This window comes from Manis pentadactyla, chromosome 8 (assembly GCF_030020395.1).
Source record: "Manis pentadactyla isolate mManPen7 chromosome 8, mManPen7.hap1, whole genome shotgun sequence".
Taxonomy (NCBI): Eukaryota; Metazoa; Chordata; class Mammalia; order Pholidota; family Manidae; genus Manis; species Manis pentadactyla.
Genome location: NC_080026.1, coordinates 77,054,087 through 77,070,401, shown reverse-complemented (window position 1 = coordinate 77,070,401; position 16,315 = coordinate 77,054,087). Strand labels below are relative to the sequence as shown.

At 34.1% G+C, this 16,315-nt stretch overlaps 1 protein-coding gene across 3 annotated transcripts in view; it reads left to right on the top strand.

Annotated features, from left to right (window-relative positions):
* Positions 1-16,315, top strand: part of PCDH15 (protocadherin related 15) — a 761,207-nt gene that overhangs the window by 209,505 nt on the left and 535,387 nt on the right. The gene's annotated exons all lie outside the window — the stretch shown is intronic.

Below are 16,315 nucleotides of genomic sequence, written 5' to 3'. Positions count from 1 at the left end.
AGAGAACAGGAATTGAATGAGTTGATTATAAGATGGAGTTGATTAATTTGACATGAGATGCCTTCATTAAATAAAATTATTGAGAAGTGACGAGCCTGGGCTCTAAGTTAATTACTGTAGTAGAGTAGCACAGTCTCTCACTTCTGAATACTTCAAAAAGCATAAACTTCCCTAAGGTTTCATGCTGCAGACAGAGCTAAAAAGTGTCAATTTTTATTTTAAAGCAGTCTGTATTTACCACTCTCTGGGTTTCTCACATAATACCTACAAGTCTAATCATTAGGGATTAGAGATGTAGGTGGAATTATTGAATTCTGGACCTCCAGCTGTTATTGGTAAGTGGGACTCATGTTGAATTGAAGCATGTTACTTGCAAGGTTGAGTAGGCAAATGTTTATTGAATTCCTATTCTGTGCAAGATTTTCTGGGAGAATATAATTAGGAAATAATGCCGAGTTACAGGATCATTTGCAACAGTCTATCACTTAAAAATGAGTGAGGTATTGTGAAATAAATTTGTTTTATTGTATTTATTTTGTCTCTTATCCTCTTGTTTCATTTTCAACTTATATACAAATCCATTATTAGCTTTGTAACCACTATACCCATGTAACTTCCTTTTTCAACCTATAACTGTGATCTAAAATACGTGACATCATTTGAAATGTTATTTCAAACATATCCATATTACCACATATTGAATTAAATCATGTATAATTTGGTGTAACTTGGAAACAGCAAATACAAGACAGTATGTTTTTCTTTTTTTTTTGAACTTAAGTTAAAAAAATGTACTGAGTTTTAGCCTACATGTGAACAAATGCGCAAGCAATGAGTGTTCATACAATGTATGTAACTTTGTACATAACTACCACCCATATCAGGAAGTAGCTGAAAGCAGTGTTCACGTCCTTCCAAAATGTTATCCTTCTCCTTCCACATAGGTAGTAACCACTCTTCTGATTTCTAATAACAACCGTGTTACGTAAATAGAAGCAAACTATATGTGCTCTCTGTGTCTGGTTTCCTTTGCTCAAAATGTTTGTGAGATTTATATATGTTAATGTGTGTTCTGCACTGTATAAAATTCCACTGTATGATGATAAAAATGAATGTATCTGTTCTACTACTGACGTATATTCAAGTCAATGGATTCAACTCACTTTCATTTGTGTGAAACATATTCTCCCTCTCATTTTTTATTTTTGGTGGTTGTTTGCTGGCAGGTACCTAGAAAAATATGGATTCAAAATCAATTGTATTTGTTTTTAGCCTTTGTCATGGGAATGATACTTTGATGATGAATAACTTATTAATTTTCACTTTGCAAGAATAACAAGCTATATTAGATTCCTACTGCAGCCTTACTGAGGGAACTGGAAGAGTACCTATTATTCAGAGTATTAATTTCTGATACACATTTGTTGCCTAATCACATATTGGCTGAAAAGTTTATTTAACCACAGATGACTTGTATAATCACCTTTTATACATATGACATGATGGAAATATATGCATCTTATAACTACCAATTGATGATAAATTTGTTATGAAATAGGCTAGCACAATGAAAATCAAATAAAAAGATAACAGAAGGAGCTTTATCCATTTGTTTGTTAATAGAACAAACGTATTGTCTACCTTCATCATTTTCATCTTAAAGGTACTTAGTGAAAAATCCCACATTTATTATTGAATTATGGTCCATGCTACCTACTGGATTGGAGATTACTGGCTTTTACTAGTCATTACACACATATTTCTTCCTTTCGATTTTCTTGGTAATAGTTTTGTTTACTTAACAAATACTTTTTTCTTCTATTCTAAAGTAAATTAAACATGTAGGACTTACAAGTTTGCATGGAAATCAAATTTATAATTCCCCTATGATATTACTTTTGAGGGCCTGATTCTTCCTTGTTGCCTTGGATTCTGGGGTTTGACAACTTTGCTCTCTCATTGCCTTATTTTCTCTGCCTATTCTTACAACTTGCTGCGTACTGCCTTCTACCTCTCCAAGTTTGAGTCTAGAAGAAGCTGGAGAGGTACAGAGGAAGGAAAGGTCTTATTGCCACACTGTCCTGGTTTGGGCCACCTCTGAGAACCATTTTGTGAACCATTTTGATAGATTCTTTGGAGGCTTCTAGCTTTGGACAGCTCTTATTGGTGGTTCCTTGATCAAGCTGGTACACTCTCCATTTGGTTGCTTACTCGTACTACTGCTGTTGCATAGGGATGTACGGCCCAGTACCTTACTGTTGAAGTCTCTTCACTCCCCTTGGTGGATCTCTTGGGCTGGACCTAATACCATCTTTTTTGCTCTCTGTCTGACTCAGATCTGGTGTCAGGAAATAATCACTTTAGACCCATCTCCAGTTGGAATGCAGTGAACTCCCAACAGCAGCCCTTCAATTCTTACAAAAGCCATTCATCTAGATTTCACCCTAGCCCTTTAAAATAATCAATCATGAGTCAGACACCAGTCAAGTAATTTTCCTAAACTTCCATGCACTCAGTTCTTCTCAGAGATCTCCTTGAACCCCTCTCATCTAGCTTATGGACAAGTATTAAGAGTCTGAAACCTCACTCTTGGTAGGTTGGACCTACCACAAATTAACATCTTTTTCCTTCAAATCCAGAAGATTCCAGACTCTCAGAAATTCCCATCTTTGATCTTTTCATCCCATTAAATAAGTGTGAGGGACTTAACATTACATACTGACTTTCAGTCACTTCTTTTCCATGTCCTACATAAGTTATTTGGCACTTTCTTCAGTATGTGGCACAGTTTTGGCTAAAAGTTTCTTTTTTTATGTTGGGAAATTATTTGTAGCTATATAAGCATAATTTTATTTAGAAGAAAATGCTTTCACTCTAAGAGGAAGTAGCTCAGAAAGTCTGAAAGGGAAAAATAAATTAACAAAACAGTGCATATGGTAAAATCATTTGCAGTCTACAATAAATAACTAGTATTTTATTTTTTAGAAAACCAGCAACATATTACTGTAGCAGAACATACTGTTTAGTATAAAATTATGCAATTTAGGAAGTGCTTTTGGAATAGTCCACTAAAATATTTGAATTTTAAGCTTTATGTGCATAAACTAAAGAGTTGTCCATTTACTCGGTGGTATCTATTCTAATTCTATTCTGTGCTTAGTTCATAATGCAACCTAGGTCCCTGACTGTTTGTATATTTAGGCTTTCAGAAGACCTCTTGGTTTTCTGATATAAAAAAAAAGTACAAACAGAAAATGAAACAGCAAGGAATAAAATAATGTGAATTCTAAGCATCAGGGGTTTTGTTGATTTTTTTTTCAGGTTGCATAGGAAGTATAAAGTTTCTCTAGGAGAAAGAAACATTTCCTTGGGGTGATATTCTACGTGTATCTTTTTATTGATTGAATGTTGAAGGTATAGGCATCCAAGTGCTCTTGAATTTTTCTAAAATACCTGTTCAAATGGATTTAATCATTGCCCATTTTACACCCAAATGGCAATATATTGACTGTTTTTGTTGGCAGGATTTTATTGTGCATAAAATTCATAGATATGAAATTTTAGTCATCATTCTTAAGCATCCTTGATGATGCTTTTTGATAGATGAAGGCTTATATTGAGATTCAGAGGTGTGGGGACATATTTTCACAAATTTTGATTTATATAACATAATAACTTCAAGAGGATCCATAAATGATTTAAATAACTTTTTTCTTTAATAATATTTTTGTTTTGAGTTTCCTCAAAAATGGAACAATTATAATCACTCCTTTATTCTTTTTAGAAATAACTTTAAAAATTAAGTGTGACTGCTTTCTGTGTGTGAAATCAGGAGAAGTAGGAGTCAAAACAAGTTATGTGGGAATAAGTCTAATACGGAAATAATTACTTTAAAAATCTCACTCTATTGAGTTAAGAGTTAAAATTATTTCTAGTAAGCAATGAATAAGACATTTTAAGTAATAACAAAAACTCATACTCGTGACCAGCTCTGATGTTAAATCAGATTGGTTTAACAAAACGTGACTCAGTTGAATATTTGAGATGTAAGTAGCAACAGATCATTGAACAGGTCACCATAAAACTAGCCCTTAACTCTTAAGGATAAGGACCAAAAAAATGTGTACAATGAGTTTCAAACATTAATTTTTACATGTCTAAAATCCTTGCAATATTGACTAAAACTTCTGTTTTGCCGAAGTTACCTTCAGGCCAATCTACTGGATCATCATATCCAGTTTTTTTTTGGATCATCATATCCATTGTATTTAGGAAAACACAAACATTGTTACTGTGACATTTATACCTTTGCTATCCAATGCCTGGTTTGATACATATCATGTTTGTAGAAACATTTACTTGAATTTTATTTTATATTTGTGATAATTTGCTTCTTTTGTAATAAGAAAATATGTTCCACATGGAGCCCAATTCCAAAACAAGACTTAACTGGTTCTGTCAAAGAAGAACTGCATTCTACAGGGTTAAACAGGCAAGTAAAACTTTATTCAGATTATTGCCATAGGGGAAAGAAATTGAACTTAACTATTTTGAAACAAAATGTGAGAGGGTTTTTACACTCTGGTGTGAACTAGTGGAAAAATACTGGAGAAAGTTACAGGGAAGTTGGTCCATGTGATTAGGCCATCTGTATTTTCTAATTGTTGCTTTTTTTGGTTCCTATATTCCCACAGAGACTGGGAGATAGGGACACTATGTTTCTTGATGATTACATTTCAAAGTGACAGGCTACTAAGTTATTGTGAAAGACATTCCTGGGAAAAAAGCTGTCAAGGCCAGGAGCCTAGAATCAGGAAGAAACCTTTCTAAAGTTTAATCAACGGGAGGGGAACAGGAATGTTAAAGCCACCTTGGTCAATTTGACTTTTCACTGTGATTCAGAAGCAATTATTGAGGAATGCAAAAATGCACACAATATTGCAAAGAATATTAAGATATGTAAGAAAAATAATAAACAAAAGAAAATAAGTGCATAGATCCTTTTCTTGAACTTTTATTTGTGTAAGCATTTTCCACTATGGGAATATTTGAAAAGAACAAATTGGAAAAGAGCTTATCACATCCACACTTGGATTCAAATTCTCTTTAATTTAAAATTATATTTTGAACTCAGAACATCATCTTTCCACTAATCTAAGTATTTCTTAATGCTTACATTTTATAGGATATATCTTACATTACTTAATGCTTAACTATATAGGATATATCTGTGTTTAACATGAAAAATATTTCAAGGTATGTCCTTGCTTTTTCTTACTTTGAATTTGTACAATATTTTCCAAAATTTGAAAGTGACTTCCTTCCCCCCATATTTCATGTCAACTTCTAACAGGGAAACTGATTTTTAAGAATTATAATAAAAATGCAAAAACACAGTGTTGAAAAGAGAATGAAATGTGAATTCTGTGTTAATTCTAGTTCTCTCTCAGCAGGAAAATACTAGCCATATTGGTTCAGTGAGAACATTTTTCAAATGAAATCCCTCAACACCCTAACCCACCCCACACATATCTTCATATAATCTACTTACAATCATATGCTGAGCATTTATATACTGAACAGTATTAAATACCTTATGGCACTTAATGAATCACATCCTAAGCATAATTAAATGCATTGAAAGTGGAGCATTTGTATGTTATTATAAGATAGAAAAATATATTATAAGGCAGTGTATTTTGAATCAACATATTTGCATATATTGTATGTGTGACACTCACCAAAAAGTTTAAAAGTAGTTTTTATTTTTGTCCTTTTATTTGTGTATATCTTCTAAGAGGTCTACACAACATAATGTAATATGTATCATAATATATTTTGTAATAAGAATGTAAAGATGAATGTAATTCATGTAAGTGACAGTTAATTCTCTGTCTTAACACCTGACTTAGTTTCTACACAGGCTAAAATCAAGGCAAATTTATTATATATTTTTAATTTTTTTCATTATCTGTTCATTTGTTATCATTCTGCACTGCAGCTATGTTCTATTGCAGAGTTATAGTATGTCTAGATTTTAGTGTTGCTTACCTAATTTTCATTTCCTTTGTTTTTCATCTCTGTTGCTGGATGGCTGCGTCTAAAGATGTCTCTCTCTGCTCTCTAGGTGAAGCACTGGGAGAAACCTCAGCCTGGACAGGGGAAGGTTCTTGACTCTGAATGAGAAAGAATCCTTGAGCAGGTCACAAGAGTGTAGGTAAAGAAGGAATTAATTAGAGCGAGAGCAGCAGGGAATGGCAGCTGCCTTGCAGGCATCAGAGAGCAAGAAAGAACAGAGGGAAAGTTCTCGGCCTAGGGCAGATTCCCTTGCCAACTCCTGGAGCCGGGGTCACCTGGCATCCTGTGTCCGCTTGGATCTGCACATGAAAAATATGGGGACTGGCCCCTAACACACCAGGACTTGGGGGAGCCATGGAGGACAGGATGGAGTGAGATTATGTTCTGAGAACTTCCCAAAGAAAGGAGATTTTCAGGCAGGCTACTAAGAGTGGATGGCACAGTGGCAGTTCTGTCCAGGTCACCCAGGCGACGGAAACATGCAGGCCCAAATCTGAGCTCTTAGCAGCCCCTTCCTACTTACTAGGAATAAGGCAGAGACAGAGTGAAGACTTGAAAATAAAATGAAAGAGCACAGAGAAAAACGCCAATAATCTGAGCAGTGAGAAAGCTTTATTTGAAAGTACGCACTTAAGGAAAGTGTGGGTGTCCTCAGAGAGGAGGTGCACTGAAAATTTGGGGATTCTGTCTTTTAAGGCTTTCAAGAATGGGGCACAGGGCAGAGGGGAGTTGCTGGGTGTAGGCTTGACTTGTAGTCTCAGGTGCTTATCTCTGGTGAGAGACACCATGTCTCCTTTCCTTTATTATCAGTCCTCCAGCTAATTCTGCTAAATCAACCCAACACAAAGAATTTATTTATCCTGTCTTCTCCACAATAGTGATTACAGTAGTGGGGACATATCAGTTAAGACTGCTTGCCTTGCCTTAAGGTAGGCTGTTGAGCTATTGCCTGATTACCAGAGAATATGCTAGGAATTTTACTTCTCAACCCTCTACTTTTTAAAATGGAATCTTAGCCTTAAGATAGGGTCCCTCCTGTTCTTACTATACTGTTTGTATCTCAGCATTTTTCATCATAAGCAGGAAAAATTAATCATGATGCTTGTCCCATGTCCCTGCCCTACCTTGTCTTTTTCTTTCCTCTACCTACTTCTGCATTTCCCACCCCCAACCCCACCCGCTCCTTTCTCCCCTTCCCTTTTTATCCCTTTTTCCCCAAGCTAGAACAGCCAGTAAACCATCCTGTAAAGCATAACACTGGGTGATACGAGGAGTACAAAACCTACTTTAGAACAGCTCTGCCCATCAAAATCTGTCAACCTGGAAACTGAAATGGCATGTGCTTGTATCACTACTGGTTTGTGTATAAGAGCATTGAGAACTGTGTTGATGTGTAGTGTTGTCTTCAATGAAGCGAGATGGCTCTTTGTACTGAAAATACAAGGAAAAGCTTGCAGAAAAAAGACACTTGTGTGCATCACAAATGGTGGATAGAATATTGTTTTAAGTTCTTGAGATAAGAAAATACAGATAATAATTTAAATGCAGCAAGAAGACTATTCAGTTTCATTTTAAAAGTTTGTGAATGGAAACATAGGGGAAAGAAAGCTTGAAAAATAAGTTGACGGCATGTGATCTGAGTGATATATTTTCCTAAATCTTTCTCCTAGAGTTCATCTCTAAATACAATATTCTTGTTTTGCATTCCATTGTGTTCAGTCCTTACTGTTTTACTTTTATTCATGGTGACCATTACATTTTCTGAGTCTCTCACCCTGCAAATAATTTGTTAAGTGCTAAGACCTTGGCAGTATCTCCTGCTGATACATCTGTTTTAACAGAAATGTCCCTGAGAAAGAAAATTTCATCACCCAACACAGTCATTCAAATTATAGGTATGGCATTTTGATTTCAGTATATAGCAATTAGGGAGACTCTTATATTATCCTATTTAATAACTTTGTAAGTGGACTAATTTTACTTAGCAAATGTCCAGGCATCCTAGTTCTGGTTATATTAGAGCAAAGAATTTGCTCACAACTTGCATGTAATGAAGCTGATTCTATATAAATTTTAATTATAAAGACTGAATCAGGCTTGCAGAGTGTCTGAATCTGAATTCAAGTGGAAATGAACCAAACATCTTAAATTATTAATTTAAATCTCTCAGAACTTAAAAATTATATTAAGAATTTCAATCACATACTGGTGATACAAAGTTATGCACTTTCCTTAGCTGTAGTCTGGCTGAATTAGAAGTTTTCTCATTTTGCAACAACACAATTCATTACATTTTATAAGGAAACAGGAATGAGACATGACTTAGTGTGCTGTGTCATTATTTTCTGTATTAAAAAAAAGAGTCAAGTTGGGGAACATGAGAGAATACACAGCTAGAGAAGACTAATATTTTTATAAAGTGGTTAAGTTCATAGGGAGAAATAAATCCTCATTTTCACTCTGCTGAGTTTCCTCCTTTATGCAATAGGGCAACATTTCTGCCTAGTCAAAATTTTTAAGATAACAGTGAGATTAGCAGCAAAGCCATAAATATTCACTACTATGTTGAGGAAATGAGAGCTCCATTCATGTCTTTTCATGTCCTTCTCAGTTACATAGCCATTCATATCTCAAAATACTTCTTTGTTATGAAAAGAAGTTTCTTTAGGTTCTTTATTTGTCAGCATTCATTCTGTCTCCCTCCGCCTCCTGCGCCTGCTCCCCGCCAATGATCTGTGTTTGTGTGTGTGTTTGTCTCTGTGTGTGAGTGTATATATGTTAGCTGTAACACATGCACCCTCATAGCTCAAGTCTAGGTTTAAGACATATGTAGAAAGAATTTAGTACTGTTAACATCAGAGCTTCTCATTACTGGATGAGTTTCTTAGCTTGAAGGTAGAAGAGAAGAGGTTTAAAAATGGAATTCTATGTAGTAAAGCCCATGGTGTCCAGGGTTCTATGCTGACCTCTGAGGTTGCAATGACGGCGAGGACTTTCCTACCTGCCTCCTATATTAGGAGGCAGATCAAAGAAATACATAGAATGTAAGAGTAACAGAGTAATAATGATTGTCATTGAATGTCCATCCCCAAAGCAAATGAAAGAGAAACTCTCTTACCATGCACAATTAGTTCCCAGCACCTGTTACATGGTCTTCTAGTCCTTTGTTTTATTGGAATAATTGTTCAAGCAAGATGCGCTTGGCTTGAGGGTAAGGAGCATGAATTACGTATAATGTGAATAGTCCTGAATGGCTTCTTTTACTTAGTACTTCTTGAATCTGTGTGTTCCTCCTATAAATAAAAGTAATAAAGAAATAATGTGGCTTACTATGTACTTATCTTATTTATATTACTGATTTTTTCCTCATCTGATCACTTGTGGACATATAACATGTAAATGAACTTTCAAATGAAATTAGCTGAATATACCTACAAATAGACAATCTCTAGCTTAATGGACATTACAAAATGTAGTATTGTTGAAATTAAGATATTAAAATACTTCCTTCAGAGTATATAAACATGAATATACCTAAATTACAGTGAGAGCCTGGTTTGAAGAGTACAAACGTATCACATGGAATAACCTAGGATATAATGGGGAATAACCCAAGGATGAGCAACACAAACTTCAGTCTCAAAAGCTGTTAGGGCCTCCTCTCTCATCTCCACTCTATAATACTATTATATTTGTACCATCACACATAGCTGTGTATATAAGCTTTTGTTTCCTTTACTCTAAAACAAGTTTCTTAAAAATCACGAAATATGAGCTTTTTCTTTAAACTGCAGGCACATAAAAAGGAACTTACCTTTCTTTCTGAAATTCAAGTTCATAATTCTAGGACAGAGCTCTCTGCTTGCTAACCCTGTGCCATGTGCCCAAATGATTCCTTGAACAGTGGACCAAGCTGTATACAATGGCTGCTTCTGGACAATTGTAAAGATATGGCAGAGAAACAGTTACTGATTATTAAATTTATCCTATTGAAAAATTCTACTTCTAAGCACCAAAAGCCATTTGTTTATAAAACTATGTTTCTAATACTACATGTGAGTGTGTGCGTGCACATGTTTTTTTTAAAAAACTCAGATAAGTGGTTTTTTCCCCCATACTTGACTCTCTCTTTATTATACACACACACACTTGAACATACAATACACACACTTACTTGTCTTCTGATATACATCAGCAAGAGTCTTCTTTTTAAGTTGTTAATTGAAGTATATTTGACATACAGTATTATATTAATTTCAGGTGCACAACATGGTGATGTGACATTTATATACACTATGAAATGCTGACTACATTAAGTATAGTTGCCATCTGTCAACAAACAAAATTATTACAATAGTACTGACTATAGTCCCTATGTTATGCTTTTCATGCAATGATATTTATCTTATAGATGGAAGTTTGTACCTCTTAATTCCATTCACTTACTTTGCCTATCCCTCCTCCACATTCCTGTCAGGGAACCACCAGTTTGTTCTTTGTATTTATGAGTCTGTTTCTGTGTTTAATTTGTTTGTTCATTTTTTTTAGATTTTACATATAAATGAAATCATATAATAATTGTCTTTGACCTATTTCACTTATTTCTTCCATCCATGTTGTTGTGGTGAAAAGATTTTATTCTTTATTATGACTGAGTAATATTCCATTGTATACATACACCACATATTCTTTATCCATTCATCTACCAGTGGACCCTTAGGTTGCTTCCATATCTTGGTTATTGTAAATATGTTGCAATAAACATAGGGGTGCATATATCTTTTTGAATTAGTGTTATCATTTTCTTCTGGTAAATACCTAGAAGTAGAATTACTGGGTTATATGATATTTCTATTGTTAGTTTTTGAGGAAACTCCATACTGTTTTGCATAGTGGTTGTACCAATCTACATTCCCACCAACAGTACTCAAGGGTTCTCCTTTTTCCACGTCCTCCCTAATACTTGTTATTGCTTGTCTTTTTGATACTAGCCATTCTGATTTGTGTGAAGTGAATCTCACTGTGGCTTTGATTTGCATTTCTCTCAGATTGGTGATGTTGAGCATCTTTTTATGTGTCTGTTGGCCATCTGTATATCTTCTTTGGACAAAAGTCTCTTCAAGTCTTCTGTCCATTTTTTAATGGGGTTATTTGTTTTTAGGCATTGAGTCGTATGAGTTCCTTATATATTTTGGATGTTTTCCCTTTATTGATTGCATGTATCATTTGCAAATAACTTCTCCCATTCATTTAATCTATAAATAGTGGTAGTTTTACTCTTCCATACCCATTTGGATCTTTTATTTATTTTTCTTGTCTGATTCCTGCAGCTAGAGCTTCCAGTATTATGTTGAATAAAAGTAGAGAGAATGGACATCCTTGTTTTGTTTCTGATCTTAAAAGAAAATAGTTTTTTTTTCACCATTTTCTATAGCCACTTTGTTGCGAGTTTATATCATGACTAAACATTGAAATTTGTCAAATGATTTTTCTGCACCTATTGTGGTGATCCTCTGATTTTTAATCTTCCTTTTGTTAATGTGGATCACTATGATGATTTGTAGATATTTAACCATCCTTTCATCCCTAACATAAATCCCAATTGATTGTGAATGATTCTTTGTGCATTTACTGTTGAATACTTCAATGTATTGTTGAATTTAGTTCACTAATATTTTGTTGAGCAAAATATTTTTTTGTTGTTGAAAAAAATGTTTTTGCACCTATGTTCATCAGTGAAATTATCCTGTTATTTATTTATTTTTTTTGGAGTGTCTTTTTCCGGTTTTGTATTGGATAATTCTGGCCTTGAATAATGAATTTGGAAGCATTCCATTCTCTTCAATTTATTGGAATATTTTGAGAAGGATAAGTATTAACTCTTTTTTTAATGTTTCGTAGAATTCATCTGTAAAGCCATCTGGTACTGGAATTTTGCTTCTTGGGAGATTTTTGATTACTGATTCAATTTCATTACTAATAAAGGGTTTGTTCAGATTTTCTGTTTTTTCCTGATTCAATCTTGGAAGACTGTATGTTTCTAGGAATTCATCTCTTTCTTCCATGTAATCCAATTTGTTGGTGTATGACTCTTATAATCTTTTATAATCTTTGTATTTCTGTGGTGTCAATTGTAACTTTGCCTCTTTCATTTCTGATTTTATTTGAGTCTGCTTTTTTTCTTGATGAGTCTGGTTAAAAGGTTATGTTTTTAATCTTTTTAAAGAATCAGTTGTTAGTTTCATTTATATTTTGTATTTTTTTATCTCTATTTCATTTACTTCTGCTCTGATCTTTATTATTTACTTCTTTCTAATAATTTTTTTCTTCTTTTTGTACTTCTTTTAGGTGTCAAGTTATATTGTTTATTTTAGATTCTTCTTGTTTCTTGAGGTAGGCCTGTATACTGTAAATGTCCCTGCTTGAACTTCGGTTATGTCCCAAAGGTTTTGAACTTTTGCTTCATTTTCATTTATTGTGAGGAATTTTTTTATTTTCTCTTGATTTTGTCATTGATCCATTGGTGTTAGTAGTTCCTATATTGGGTGCATAGATATTTACAGTTGTTATATCCTCTTGTTGGACTGATCCCTTTATCATCAGGTAATACTCTTTTTTGTCTCACTGTCTCTGATTTAAAGTCTATTTTGTCTGATACAATTATTGCTACTCCACTGTTGTTTTCCATTTCTGTGTGCGTGAAATCTTTTCCCATCCCTTCACTTTCAGTCTGTATGTATCTTTTGTTTTGAAGTGAGTCTTTGTACACAGCATGTAGATATTTTTCTTTTAGTCTTCAGATCATATTCAGAGTGAGTTGCCCTATTTGTAGTTGCAGTCTTGTATCCATGGGTGGAGTTGAGCTCAGGGTCTTCCTACTCTGACATCTTCTGAGATAACCTAAAAATTTCTCTTCAGCTTGAAACTAGGAATAAAATTGTTAGGTCACAGAAAAAGATAATATGTTTTAGTAATTCTTTCTTTGTGCAAACAGAACACATAATGAAATAATATTTCTAACAGATTTCTGGATAGATACAAGATACATCATGCTATACTAAGTAGTAATTCTTATAGCAGATGAAAACATAAGATGATTTTGATACATAATAATATTTGAGAAGCTCTTTTAATTACTTTGTACTTACAATTTTGCTGTTTTGAAAATGGCTAATTACATATCTGGTGCAATAACCACAAGAACAATAACAAAACAAGAAGATACAGTGCATGAGCTTAATTGTTTATATGTATTTATATAATAGTTGTTTTCTGGATAATTTTTAAATGTGTAAAATATTATATGCAGCATAAATAAAAACTGAGGTGAAAGAAGAAAAAGAAAAATAAATAGGGATAAAAAGGAGAAATAATGTCTGAATCTAAAAAAAATTAATGCTATGTTATTGTATGTACCCATTAGAGAGAGAAAGAGAAAGAAATAGTTCCAGCAACAAAATTCAAAATGTCTGCAAGTTTAAAATAAATCCATTACTTATGATAACTACAATTCCTAATGCAACATAGAGGAATTAACCCAAGAGAAAAAAAGCAATCTGCTGGAGGGGTCAGGAAAATATAAATATATTGACATGGCATATTATGTTATTAAATAGTTAGAGAAGTCTTCATTGAGAAAGTGATATTGGAGCACAAAGCAGAAGGTAGAAAGAAGCAAGTCTGTGTTTTCCTAGAGGGAGGATATAAGGCAAAGGTGCTAAGCTGGGAGTGTGCTTGATGTTTTGCAGAGATAGCCTGCAGGCCAGTGGTCAAAAGGGCAAAATCAAGCCAGGCATTTTAGAACAATGTAAGTATTTGAGTTTTATTTTCAGGGATATTGGGAGTCACTAGAGAATTTTAAGCTGACGTATGTTTTAGAAGGGTAACTCTGGCTGTTGTGTTGAAAATGAACTAAGTCAGAGTGAGATCTAAAACAGGAAAATCATTTAGGGATTTATTGGAATATACTGAGGAATAAATATTTTTTAATTTGTTGGAATAGGAACATATTCTAGGCAAGAGATAATGTTGGCACAGACCAAGTTAGTAAAAATAAAGGTGGTAAAGAAAAAAAGATCAATTCTGGATATATTTTGTGTATAGTAGTATTTTTCTCACAAACTGGATATGGTGCATGAGGGACAGTGAGTCAACAATGACTAATAAAAAATTGGAAAGAAGGAGTTTCCTTTAACTGATGTGAGAAAGACAATATGAGGATTAGGCAAAGAAGTTTGTGGAAAGATCCTGAGCTTATTTTGATCAGATCTCAAATTTGATTTGCTTATTAGTTGTTTGAGTGAAAATGTGGAGGATGCAGTTAAAATGTGTGTTTTGGGTCCAGGTGAGACATCTGGCCTGGAGATTTAAATTTGGGACTCAATGAGCCAAGAGTATAGACAGGATAGAATGAGGCAATAAAAAAGAAAGAAGATAATACAAATAATAAAGTCATGGAGACACGGATGAATGAGCGAATGAGCAGGGGAGGTCAAGGGGAAGAAACAGTGATGTAGAAGTAAGTCTGAAGAGTATGGTGTTCTAAAATGTAAGTAAAAAGAGGTATATGGAGGAAAAAGTGATTAACCATATAAAATGTCGCTGATAAATTAAGTAATTGAGGATTGAAAACTGACTACTGAATTAACAACATGGAGGCAATTAATAACCTAGACAAGAGCTTTTGTAGTGGGGCATTGGGATGAAAGCCTGACTGGAATATGTTCAAAGCATGTAAGGAGAGGTTGTAGAAGAGGGAGTATGAGCTATTCTTTTGAGGATTTTCTTTTCCTAAGAGAAAATGCTTCAATTACTAACACAGCCTTGCCATATAATGAGTATTTTGTTTTGAAGGTGCTTTCATTATTATATTAATGTAGATTTTCATCAGTTTTGAGAGCAAGGGACCTGCACTAGGCTACACAATAAAGTTGTAGAGGAATTTGTTTAGAGCTGAGAGAAAGGATTTTCTAAAGTGGAGTGTGTTCCCATATGGCCAGCCAAAGTAATTTGGTCCAAAGTCAGTTATAATCAACTTATTCTTAGAAAGTTGAGCCTTCGGACTTCTGAGCTTATTGCCCTATTTGGGAATAGGTTTGACACTCAGCCAAATGAGGACCCTCTATAACATTCACTGGAGAACAAAGAGACTGTATTAGTAGTAATCTATGAGTTCTCTCCTAATTAAAAAAAATCAGTAACACTGTTAGATAAGATATTATGTATCTTATAAAAGAACCTAATGACAGATTTGATATTTATGGCATGTTGGAGCAAAATGTTGTAGGATTATTTGTTACAAGAACTTTCAACAGGACCTAAAGTTTTACGTATAAATTTTTTTTTTTTTGCTTACAAAAGAATCTTGTTCTTTATAGAACCTAATAAATTTTGTTTTCTTAAGCTAGGTTTAAAAATGCGTTTGCAGTTCTGATAGTGGGGATAGACAGAAATGGAAACAAAGCACGTATTATATAATACAAATTAGATAAGAGCTGATTTTAACATTAACACATAAATACACTATAGCTAAAAAATACCAAATATCACAACTTTATAATGTCTAATGCTGTATGGTCCTTACTGTCCTAAGCTAAATGCTAATTTTATTACACAAATGTGCCCTTATTTCCACTTGAATCTACAGTCCATAATCCACTACTCTTAGATGTTCCCAACAAGATATATTCAGGAGAGACTGTCTTGATATGAGGTAGACCAGTGTGCAGACATGGACCGTTTGCCCTTCCCACCCAGTTTCCACCTTCATAGTGCTTATGGATGACATCAGAAGGAGTCTGAGCACTGTGGCTTTCTGTTGGCTTCCACCAACGGGCAAAGTAAAGAGAAGATGGAGGGAGTGAGAAAAGTGACAGTCATGACTTTTCTTGGTTCCTCCCGATAGATTTTCCCCAAGGTGGCTCCCTTCTTCTCTAAATGTGGCTCTTGTGTTTTCTTTATGGATTCTTTTTTTTTCCTCTGGTGACTGTTTTCCTTCTGGATCCCTTGTTTTGCAGTGTATGACATTACCCTTGTAGTTGTCCTATATTTTGTTCACACCTCTGTCAAACATTCATTTACTAAATCCACATTAGATTAGTCTCATATGAGCATGCCATCTTCTTTTTCCAGTACCAACTAATACAGTTATTGGTGCTTGAATTGTCCCTAAGAAAAAAGAAACTCAAAATGAGATTCTTGGATTGGATTGTGTGCATATTTGAGAAATCAGGGATAA